Source organism: Bos taurus, chromosome 13 (assembly GCF_002263795.3).
Source record: "Bos taurus isolate L1 Dominette 01449 registration number 42190680 breed Hereford chromosome 13, ARS-UCD2.0, whole genome shotgun sequence".
NCBI lineage: Eukaryota > Metazoa > Chordata > Mammalia > Artiodactyla > Bovidae > Bos > Bos taurus.
In genome coordinates this window covers 45,263,018-45,275,930 of record NC_037340.1, presented here as the reverse complement: position 1 = coordinate 45,275,930, position 12,913 = coordinate 45,263,018, and positions in this window count along the sequence as shown.

Below are 12,913 nucleotides of genomic sequence, written 5' to 3'. Positions count from 1 at the left end.
GAAGTTCAAAGAAAATGATTTCAGGAGAAAGAATGTAACATTAAGTTAGTTTGACTCTGCTATTGTTAATACATGAAACTACCTGTTGTTCAAACAAAGTATTTCAAGGTGAGGCCTTACATAGGCTCAGTTCTGTTCAGTTCAGTTCAGTCACTTAGTCGTGTTCGACTCTTTGGGACCCCATGAATCACAGCACGCCAGGCCTCCCTGTCCATCACCAACTCCCGGAGTTGACTCAGACTCACGTCCATCAAGTCAGTGACGCCATCCAGCCATCTCATCCTCTGTCGTCCCCTTCTCCTCCTGCCCCCAATCCCTCCCAGCATCAGAGACTTTTCCAGTGAGTCAACTCTTTGCATGAGGTGGCCAAAGTACTGGAGTTTCAGCTTTAGCATCATTCCTTCCAAAGAAATCCCAGGGCTGATCTCCTTCAGATTGGACTGGTTGGATCTCCTTGCAGTCCAAGGACTCTCAAGAGTCTTCTTCAACACCACAGTTCAAAAGCATCAATTCTTCGGCGCTCAGCCTTCTTCACAGTCCAACTCTCACATCCATACATCACCACAGGAAAAACCATAGCCTTGACTAGATGGACCTTTGTTGGCAAAGGTCCATAAGTAAGAAATTAGTGATGTTCAATTAACAATCTCCAGAACAACTATGATGTTTAATAAAACATACCTGATTTATGCTGGGAATTCTGAGTTCAATGAGCTATTGATAAAGATGTGGCATAGTGCACTTTCAGACAATTCCATATAAGCCAGTAAAGACATAACAAAACTAACTTATATTTGAAGATTTTCCAGAAAGAAGATTCTGATGTTATGTAATTGCTTTCATTTCTGTTTTTTAAGCCTGAGGAGCAAACCAAGAGCCACAGATATATAGATGTGGGATGCTGTGTTGGCAGAAAATTCATCTATATCTGCTAAGAAGTAAAACTAATTCCTCAGGAAATCTTAAGCGAACAGTTGAGAAAAGATTTATGAGTGTCCTCAGAATTATGAGGTAGTCTATTAACTTGCCATAGTTTGTAATTAACACGCATAGATAATCAGTGTGTCCTGGCTGAAGATTCATGTCGAGGACACAAACAATAAAAAAGGAAAGAAATGACTCAACATGACCCGCTCCATCATTCTCCTCCATGAGGTATCGAAGGCTTTCCCAGACATTTTGGACCAACCTAAAACTTATTTCTCTCTCTTATACTTAAGCGCTGTTAACAGATGTCCCTGCACCGAGATGAATCCTTTCAAGGCAAAAAAGGATTTACTAAGTTGAGCCCAGCTGGCTGATAACCTCAGCAGAAGTTCCAAATACACGAATTGCACCAAAAAGGAAAAACTGGGGCAGTGAGAAGGCGAATATCTAGCTCACTCAGTGTGAGGTCTGTATCTGTAGGTAGATGGTATCAACCTTCTATTTTAGAAAAACATGACTTCATCTTAAAGACAGTCTATTTCCAGGCCAAGGGAAGTACAAAACTAAAATAAGTTTGCTTGCAGAACTGAACAACATAAAAGATAAACAATTACCCTGGGGTTAAAGTTGACGCTTATGTTCTGCTTTTTGGCTTTTTGTGTTGTTTCCTCCCAGGGGATTAACACATTTCATTTAGTTTTGAATAAACTCACCAAAATACGGAAACAGGGTAAATTTAAACTTCAAAAATAATTCCTTTTTAAGTTCTAAGGGGGAAATAAGTGGTATAAGATAATAAACCATACAAGATAAAAAAAATAGTAAGAGTGAAACATCAAAACCAATCTGTTTCTTACCTTCATGGAAGAGAAGGCACATCACAGTAAAATCATCCCAGGAAGGTTCCTCAAGTTTCACAGCAGGAAGGAGGCATCTTCCCCTCTTGGTTCCAGCTTAGACACACCCGCCATGATGCCCTGAGAACCCAGAAGTCCTTCCTCAGGAGGAGGGCTCTCCCCACCCCATCCCTGCCCACCCCGCCTGCTAGAACTGGAGATGGAAGACAAGCAGATCCTGGTGCTTGTTCTTCCCATCCATGCTTAGGAAATCTGCTGATGGCAGAAAGCTATACAAAGAGATAACTCCTTCCAGACAATTATTTCTTTCCTTATTTTGGAGGCAACATCTTTTTAATAAATTCATTAATGTCTCATAAAGCTGCATACATGAACCTCACAAACCTCATGTGCACATTATACAATTCCATTTACATGAAAGTATAACTACCTGAAGACCAAAGTCATCACAGTGATGTAATTTGTTATTACATATTATATATTGCATATAATTTTGTATATTATAACCTTTACTATTGTATATTATGTAACTATATATTATTTATTGCTAATTTTTTACATATTACATATGTAATTCTACATATTACATAACTACATATAGTTTATGCATATACTGCATATACATATTATGTGTATATATGCATATATATGTGTACATTCTCAGTTACTCAGTCGCGTCTGACTCTTTGCGACCCCATGGACTGTACCTGCCAGGCTCATCTGTCCATGGAATTTTCCAGGCAAGAACACTGGTCTGGGTTGCCACTTCCCCCTTCAGGGGATCTTCCTGATCCAAGGATTGAATGCAGTTCTCCTGTGTTTCCTGCAATAGCAGTCAGATTCTTTACCACTGCGCCACCTGGGAAGCCCTATCCATACATGATGTGTGTGTGTGTATATAAATATATATGTGTATATACACATACAGAGACACTGGATTTTCACCACTGAATCTTGAGTTGCTTCATGCTTTAATTCATAGACTTGAGGAGCCATAGAGACCTAAGTTAGTTCATTCAGTTCAGTTGTTCAGTCTTGTCCAACTCTTTGCAATCCCATGAACCGCAGCATGCCAGGCCTCCCTGTCCAGCGCCAACTCCTGGAGTCCACCCAAACCCATGTCCTTCAAGTCGGTGATGCCATCCAACCATCTCATCCTCTGTCATCTCCTTCTCTTCCTGCCCTCAATCCTTCCCAGCATCAGGGTCTTTTCCAATGAGTCAGATCTTCACATCAGGCGGCCAAAGTACTGGAGTTTCAGCTTCAATATCAATGAACACCCAGGACTGATCTCCTTTAGAATGGACTGGTTGGATCTCCTTGCAGTCCAAAGGACTCTCAAGAGTCTTTTCCAACACCACAGTTCAAAGGCATCAATTCTTCGGCAGTCAGCTTTCTTTATAGTCCAACTCTCACATCCATACATGACCACTGGAAGAACCATAGCCTTGACTAGATGGACCTTTGTTGGCAAAGTAATGTCTCTGCTTTTTAATATGCTGTCTAGGTTGATTATAACTTTCCTTCCAAGGGGTAAGTGTCTTTTAATTTCATGGCTGCAATCACCATCTGCAGTGATTTTAGAGCCCAGAAAAATTAAATCAGCCACTGTTTCCCCATCTATTTGCCATGAGGTGATGGGCCAGATGCCATGATCTTAGTTTTCTGAATGTTGAGCTTTAAGCCAACTTTTTCACTCTCCTCTTTCACTTTCATCAAGAGGCTCTTTAGTTCTTCTTCACTTTCTGCCATAAGGGTGGTGTCATCTGCATATCTGAGGTTATTGATATTTTTCCCAGCAATCTTGATTCCAGCTTGTGCTTCCTCCAGCCCAGCACTTCTCATGATGTACTCTGCATATAAGTTAAATAAACAGTTAGTTAGCTCTCCTCTATTTATTGAAAATCCAAACATTTCTCATCCATAAATTAAACCTTGATATGAACAAAGGACTGAGTGATGAAGGGCACAGCAGGTATAGAACCCTCGCTAAGACTGGAGGTGGTGACAGGGGACCAGGAAGAACAGCGAAAGGAAACAGATGGTAAACACAGTCTGCCACCTGCAAGGTCTGTATCCCTTGCTCAGGTGAGGGAGGGAAAGAAGAAGGCTGAACAGGAAAGAACAGCGGGGCAGAACCGTCCTGCAGAAAGCACCCTCCTGGTTTGCGCCACTCTGAAGCCCTGCCTAATCAGGACGCTTGGAAAGAGGTGTTCTTCCTCCATCTCTGGACAGGAGCTTTGTGAGAAAGAGGTGTTCTTCCTCCATCTCTGGACAGGAGCTTTGTGAGCTTCTCTGCGGGTAATTGCTCCAGATCAGGAAAAGTGTAGCCTCTCCTGGTGCACAGACTCTGTCTTCTGTTCTCATTCATTCCACATTGCCTGGCAGGACCATGAAGAGATAATCAGTAAATTGTTACTGAATTGAGACAAATTCAATCTTTTCCCTTCCCAATTATGTCATGAGATCCCTTAAGCCATGTTAGCAAATTTACATTATTATGCTGATAACGTTCTGTTTATGCATAAAAAACTTTCTTGTAGCTTAGGAGAAAGATCCTTTTCTTAGGCCAACAGTGAAATCAAGAACTTCCTTCTTACCTTTACTGATTCACAACCTTTTCCCAAAACTGACTGTATTTGCCTGCCTTTGCAGATGATGAAACAAGTAATCAGAATAGAGCTATTTCCTAATGAAGAACTCTCCTCTCACTTGTCTATACCTTGCACTGAGATGATGGGACATTTATGAATGGATACAGTTTCCTCATTAGTTACTGTTTTTCTTGAAACTATGGAGTTCACTTTTTCAAATTGTTTTCTTTGGCAAGCACGTATTTGTGCTTGCACAGAGCAAAGAAAGGGGCTTCCCAGGTGGCAGAGTTGTTAAGAACCCCCCTGCCAATGCAGGAGATGCAAGAGACCTGGGTTCAGTCCCTGGGTTGGGAAGACCCCCTAGAGGATGAAATGTCAACCCACTCCAGTATCCTTTCCTAGGAAATGCCATGGACAGAGGAGCTTGCTGGGCTACAGTCCATAGGGTTGCAAAGAGTTCAACATGACTGAGCACACATGCATAGAAAAGGAAGGAATAAACATTTCTATTTGAGGTAATAAGACTGATCATTGATGAATCCAGACACACACAGACATACCATATTTGCTGTGGGGTTTTTTGCACAGAGGTGTAAATGCAATACAGTGGAGGAAAGATGGCCTTTCAACAAATGACGCTGGGGCACCTGCACAGCCATGAGTGAAAAAAGAAAATGAATGCCATCATGTCATCTCAAGTCTCACACTTTATACAGTTAACCCAAAGCAGATCACAGATTTAAGTGTAAAGTGCAAAATTATAAAAATTCTTACAGAAAAAGTAGAAAAGATTGGGGAACTTAGAACTAGGCAATGAGTTGTTAGGCTTAACACCAAAGGCACTAAAAAAAAATGATAAATTAGATTTCACTAAAAAAAATGATAAATTAGATTTCATCAAGATTAGAAGTGTTTACTCTGCAAAAGACCCTGTTAAGAGGATGAAAAGACAAACTACAGATGGCAAGTAAGTACAGGGAAAGATGTTCAACTTTATTAGCCATTAGCAAATGCATCCTAAAACCACAGCGATATCACTGCACTAAACCACTATCTGAATAGCTTAAAACTATGTAGTAACAGCATCAAATACTGGCAGAGTGAAGGGAATAAGTGGCTCCCTCAGACACCATGGCAGGAAAGTAGAATGGTATGGCCACTCAGAAAACCAGTGTCTCAGAAAATGACACCTGGAACTATGACCCAGCAATTATATTCTTGGGCATTTATCCCAGGAAAATTGAAACATGTTCACAAAATTATCCATACAGAAATGTTTACATCAACTTGATTCATAGTAGCCAAACACAGAACACAATCCAAATGTCCTTCAACGGGTAAACAGTTCAACAAAATCAGTGGGTGTGTATCACAGGATCCTCCTCAGCAATAAAAAGGAATGAACCGTTGATACACACAACTTGATCTCCAGAGAACTCTGCTGGATGGAAAAAAGCCAATTCCAAGGCTTATGAATTAATTCCATTTATATAACAATCTTGAAATGGAGATCTGATTAGTCGTTTCCAGGAGTTAAAGATGGGGCGAGGTAGTGAGAGTAGAAGTAGATGATTTAATAAATCATGGGACAAGGGGCCCACATGGTGATGGAAAAGTCCTGTATCTTGACTGTGAGACAGATGCACAAACCATGCACACAATAAAACTTCATGGAACTAAATACATACATCTGTAAATAAGTACTAGCTTCCCAGGTGGCTCAGTGATAAAGAATCTGCCTGCTAATGCAGGAGATATGGGTTTGATCCCTGGGTTGGGAAGATCCCCTGGAGGGGAAATAGCAACCCACTCCAGTATTTCTGCCTGGAGAAGTCCATGGACAGAGAAGCCTGGGGGCTACAGTCCAAGGGGTCACAAAGAGTCGGACATGACTCAGCCCTGCATGCACGCACACATAATTAAGTACAAGTATAAATGGGGGAAATGTGAACAAGATTAGTTGATCATATTAATGCCAGTCTACTTGTTGTGCTATTACATCATGACTTTGCTCAGTGTTCTCAGTGAAGGACTCTCTGTGAAACGCATATGGGATTTCTGTTTTATTTATTACATATGCACATGAATCTATAATTATCTCAAAATAAAAAGTTGAATTGAAACAGTTTTTTAAGTATTTTCAGACAGAGCCAAAGATCTCAGATAGAGGCATATGCCAGGTAGGGATGGATGGACGGATTCCTGGCAGCTGTTGGAGTCCTGCTCCTGTAGGCTGCAGTACCGCTACAATATGTCTCTACCCCGTGTACTTTCTACTTGGCTAAATGACAGCTTGGGCTGGGGATGTGCACATGGTCTGTGCAAACGACTGTATTATGTCTCATTAAGGATCATAAATGCCAATCAACCTAGTCACAAAAGTACCATTTCTGTGTTCATATGGCTGTTCAATCTGGACGACGGTGACAAAGAGGAAGAATCTTATTCTGTTAATCACTGCATTTACTGCTGTGGAGGATGGGAGTGCATCCCTTTTGCTGTTTTGAATGTCACATCTGAAATTTTGCGTGTGAGATTTCTTTAAAAAGAGGAAACAGAGGAGAAAAGAGAGGGAGGAAGAGGGGGAGAAAGAAGAAAAGAGGGAGGGAGGGGGGAGGGGAGGGAAGGGGAGGGAGGGGGAGGGAGGGGGCGGGAAGAAAAAGCTGTCCTTCAGAAATAGAAACAAGATAAAGACTTCCCCTTTCAAACAAAAGTTGAAGGAGTTCATCACCACTAGACCTGCCTTACAAGAAATGCTGAAAGTAGTTCTTCAAGCTGAAATGGAAGAATACTAATTGGTAACATGAAGACACAAAAACACACAACACAGTGGCAAAGGTGAGTATACAGTCAAATTCAAAATACTCCAACAACATAACATGGTGATGTGTTAACCACTTAATTCTAATACAAAGGGTAAAGAACAAGAGTATTAAAATAACTACAGCTGCAATCATTTGTTGATGAGAATACAAAAGAAAAATAGGTAAATCATGACCTCAAAAGAAATGGTAATTACATGGCATTTTAGCGGTGTTAGCTAACTGCCAATGGTAATTATATTACATTGTAAAATGTATCAAACCAGCACACTGTAACATCGTAAACTTGCATAATGATATATGTCAATATACCTCATTTTTTAAAAAGGGCATGAAAAAATAAATAAAGACTGGAATCTTTGTATGTGACCAAAGTTAATTTGTTAACAGTATAAAATGGACTGTTACATCTATGTGCTCACTTGCTCAGTCTTTCCCGACTCTTTGTGATCCCACGGACTGTAATCCATCAAGTTCCTCTGTTTACGAGATTCTCCAGGCAAGAATACTAGAGTGGGTTGCCATTTCCTTCTCCAGAGGATCTTCCTGACCTAGGTATTGAACCTGGGTCCTTGGTGTCTCCTGCATTGGCAGGTGGATTCTTTACCACTAAACTTCATGGTTCAGTTCAGTTCAGTCTCTTAGTCGTGTCCGACTCTTTGTGACCCCATGAATTGCAGCACGCCAGATCTCCCTGTCCATCACCAACTCCCGGAGTTCACTCAAACACACGTCCATCGAGTTGGTGATGCCATCCAGCCATCTCATCCTCTGTCATCCCCTTCTCCTCCTGCCCCCAATCCCTCCCAGCATCAGAGTCTTTTCCAATGAGTCAACTCTTCGCATGAGGTGGCCAAAGTACTGGAGTTTCAGCTTTAGCATCATTCTTTCCAAAGAACACACAGGGCTGATCTCCTTTAGGATAGACTGGTTGGACCTCCTTGCAGTTCATGGGACTCTCAAGAGTCTTCTCCAACACCACAGTTATAAAGCATCAACTCTTCGGTGCTCAGCTTTCTTCACAGTCCAACTCTCACATCCATACATGACCACTGGAAAAACCATCATGGTATCTATCCACAAAGCAAAATCCTAAAATAGATTCCCCCCAAAAAATATATGTAAACAAAAGAAAATCAAAGCTATCACTAACTCCCAAAGGAAGACAGTGATAAAGAGAGAGAAGGAAAGAGAAAATGAAGGAACTACAAACAGCAAGAAAACACTTAGATGCCAATAGTAGGTCCTTACCAATCGGTAACTACTTTACATATAAATGGACTAAATGCTCCAAGCAGAAGACATAGGATAGCTGAATGGACTGAAAAACAAAAGACCCCACTGTGTGCTGCCCACAATGGACTTACTTCAGTCTTGAGGGCACATATAGACTCAAAGTGCAGGGATGGAAAAAGATACTCTAGATGCTCTTCATCAACTGTGACCAAGGAGAGCTGGAGTAGTTATATGTATATCAGACAAAGTAGACTGTAAGTCAAAACTATAACCAGATTTTTGGGGACTGAGTCTGTCGTCTCCCCAGATTGCTTTCATTCTGATTAAAAGCAACTTTTCTTTCTACCAACAAAAGGAAAACAAACAAACCAAAAAAAACACCTCTACACAGAGATAAAGAAGGTCATTGCTGCATCACTTCAGTCGTGTCCGACTCTGTGCAACCCCATAGACGGCAGCCCACCAGGCTCCCCCGTCCCTGGGATTCTCCAGGCAAGAACACTGGAATGGGTTGCCATTTCCTTCTCCAATGCATGAAAGTGAAAAGTGAAAGTGAAGTCGCTCAGTCGTGTCCAACTCTTAGCGACCCCATGGACTGCAGCCTACCAGGCTCCTCTGTCCATGGGATTTGCCAGGCAAGAGTACTGGAGTGGGGTGCCAATAAGGATAAAAAGTCGGTTCATCAAGAGATTATAACAATTATAAATATAAATGCACACCGACTCTGAGTACCTGAATATATTTAGCAAATACTAACTAGTATAACTCTTGAGAGCACCTTGGACAGCAAGAAGATCAAACCAGTCAATACTAAAGGAAATCAACCCTGAATATTCATTGGAAGGACTGATGTTGAAGCTGAAACTCCAATACTTTGGCCACCTGATGGGAAGAGCTGACTCATTGGAAAAGACCCTGATGCTGGGAAAGATTGAGGGGAGGAGGAAAAGGGGACAACAGAGGATAAGATGGTTGGATGGCATCACTGACTCAATGGATATGAATTTGAGCCAGCTCTGGGAGTTGGTGATGGACAGGGAGGCCTGGTGTGTTGCAGTCCATGGGGTCTCAAAGAGTCAGACACGACTGAGAGACTGAACAACAACCAGTAGAAGAGGCATTCTTGTAAGTGGGATAAGTCAGACAGAAAGGTCAAATATTGTACGATTTCATCTGTAACATTAAAAACATTGAACTCACAGAAACAAAGTCGCTGGGTGGTTGCTGGGGTCTGAGGGGATGGGGAGATGTTAGTCAGAGGGTACAAACATTCAGTTACAAGGTAAATACATCCCAGGGCTCTAAAAGCAGTCCAGTAGTTGGGACTTTGCCTTCCACTGGGGGTGGTGCAGGTTCGAGCCTTGGTTGGGGAGCCAGGATCCCACAAGCCTCATGGCCAAAAACTGAAACATAAAACAGAAGCAATATTGTAAGAAATTCAATAAAGACTTTAAAAGAGTCTACATTAAAAAAAAACTTTTTTTTCAAAAATGTAAAAAAATTTTTTAAAGAAAATGATATTTCTGTATTACATTTCTGTAAGAAATATCAACAAAAGCGTGCATTGTTTTTATGACTGGCTTTAACCAATCAATCAATAGACAGTCATCAGAACCACATTTTCATGCTGTAAAATGAATAATAAGCTCATATAGTTAGCAGGGCTGAGTTTGAACTCCCCTGCTCAAATGTGCAGAGTCTAGTGTGTGACTCATTTTTCCCTCCCGCACATTCATTTTCTCATTTGTAAGATAGAGACAATACCCTTTTTACAGGGTTATCATGAGGATTAAATGTGGCACTGGAAAAAAAAACACTTTGCTAATTATGAAATGCTGTAAAAACACAATGCGTTAGATTAATAAAAGGAACCTGGGCTGCACTTACGCATGACCATGCCTCTTGTTAAAATCTCTTGGAGGCAACTGTCACAATCCAATAGAATGATAGATTAATTTGGCTGGAATGAGTTTTCTAGCTCCTGGCTAGAATAATCATAATAAATATTTAATGTGGCATCTTTATAACTCTTTTTTTTAATTCACCTTTATTCCCCTTGGATCTTTACACATTTTTCTCCTCATAGCTGCTGGATAACTTAACATTTTTTTCCACAGTCAGACCCGGGATATGAGGAAACTGGGCTTTCTTATTTCCTTTCTCCCACCATCCTTCTCCACTCAGCCTATCATATCTTCATCTACGTCCGCATTCACAACAGACTTGAGCTGTCTCTCACACTGGTCCCTGCTTCTTCTCCAACACATCACTTCCTATTTACCAGGACGACGCTGTAAGTCACATCAGATCCTGCCTCGGATACAGCGGCTTTCACACATCACTGTCAAAGTGCTTTTCATGATAACGCATTTCTCTTACTGCCAGTGACGGGAATAGCTCTTGAAGGATTGCGAGCCTCTTTATGACAGCATCTGCCCTCCAACAAGGAGCCCACACTGTACTGTGGAGCCTGGTCTCCATAAACAGTGACGGTTCATTGGGTCAATAAACCTATACAGGGCACTTAGCACCACAAGCCACAGCCCCAGAGGAAAAAGTCAGAATTCTTGCCTTCAAGAAACTTAGAGTTTAACAGGAAAAAGTAAAAATCAACACAGAAAAGTCTAACAAAGGCAGAACAGACTTCTCAGGAGATGCAAACACAGCATGATAAAAAAAAGAAAAAAAAGAAAAAAAAACCTGTCCAACTGGTCTACCCAAACTCAGCTACAAATTTCTTTTCTGCATCTTTTACAAACATTAAGCAAGATCTTTTCTGAGAATAAATTACAAAGAAGTATTAACCCATTTGGATCACCTGGATTTTTGATAAATCCTCCCATGTTTATTTTTTTTTATTTCCCTTTGAAATAATTTCAATTTAAGTGTCTTACCAAGACCCTTAAATTACTTAAATTCAGTTTAAATTACTTACTTAAATTCAGTTCTTGAATCTGTTTTGTTTTTACTGGTAGAAACCCTTAATACTTATAGTATGTTATAATACTTATAATATGGAATATAGTACCTTATAATACTTAAAGCTCTCATTTTATCAGATTCTGGGTTTCTTAATTTTCATCATATTTTTAATATGTGATTGGCTTCTACTTACATAAAGATTATTTTAGCTTATTTTAACTGATTTACTGCGAGCCAATCCATCATCTGGTACAGTTACCATTATTCTTCTTAAACGTCTTTTCCCACTGTACACTGGCACTAAAAAGATTTTCCATCTTTTATTGGAACTCATAGTCTCCCTTTTTCTGGTCTTTTTCTTGTTCCTGAACATACCTTTCACATTGTGATGACCAAGGACAGTAAATTAGCACACACATTCCTATGCCATAGAATTGTTAAAATCTGTTTTCAATTATATCTGTTATTTTCTGGTGATTTTTCACACTTGAATGATATTGTATATATGAGAACACTCCCTCAACTTAAGTACTGCTTACTGTGGGCACCCTCTCCTAAGTCTCCAGGCAAGTATTAAAATTCCCTTGTGCACCCATTCACTTTAGACACGCTTTAACTAAAGAGCTTTTCGTATGATACAGTGTTCAGGAGTGTGATGTCTATGGCATGACTAGACTGTCAGGACTGGTCACTTTCTGTCAGCAGCCTGGTGACTCCCTCTGGAGGCAGCCTCTGCCCTTCCCCACTCACCCTGTGCCCAGCGCTGATCTGCACCCCTTCTCACTGGCCTCCAGTTGGACCTGGAGAAGGAGGCACCTGGAGGAGATGGAAGAAGGAAACGAACAAGGTTGGAGCAATGTCTCTGTCAGCTCCTGCTGCCAAAACAAAAATACCATAGTCTGGGTGGCTTATATAAACAGACATTTGCTTCTCACAGTTCTGGAGGCTGGACAGCCAAGATCAAGGCTTCAGCAGATCCAGTGTCTGGTGAGGACCTTCTTCCTGGTTCACAGCATCTTCTTGCTGTGTCCTCCCTTTAAGGGAGGGACAGGGAGCTCTCTGGTCTCTCTTCTATAAGGACACTGATCCCATCCTGAGAGCTCCACCTCCTGGCGCCATCACCTTGGGGGTCAGGACTCAACATATGAATTTGCGGGGGAACACAGACATTTGGTCCATGGCAAGACTTCATCCTCTTGAGAGGGTAACAGGCAGGAAGGCTAGGGGTCTCCAAATGGAGGAAATAGGCTGCAAGTGTCAGACATTATTTTTTTCTCTCTTAAGCAACAGGAGGAAACAAACTAGTGATATATTTTTTCCCCTTCTCCATACAAATTTACAAAGAGGTTTCTCTTAAAATACTGTGTTGCCATAATGACACCTGATTCCACCTGAACTTAACTCTTCTCAAACCTTGAGCTAACCAATGCATTTTTCTTATGGAAATGTTTGTCTTAAGCTATGTTAATGTACTATGCATTTACCCCAGACTCTGTCTTCAAGTCGGTTCCTGTAAAGGCTCAGAACTGACTGGACAAACCAGTATGTTATACTC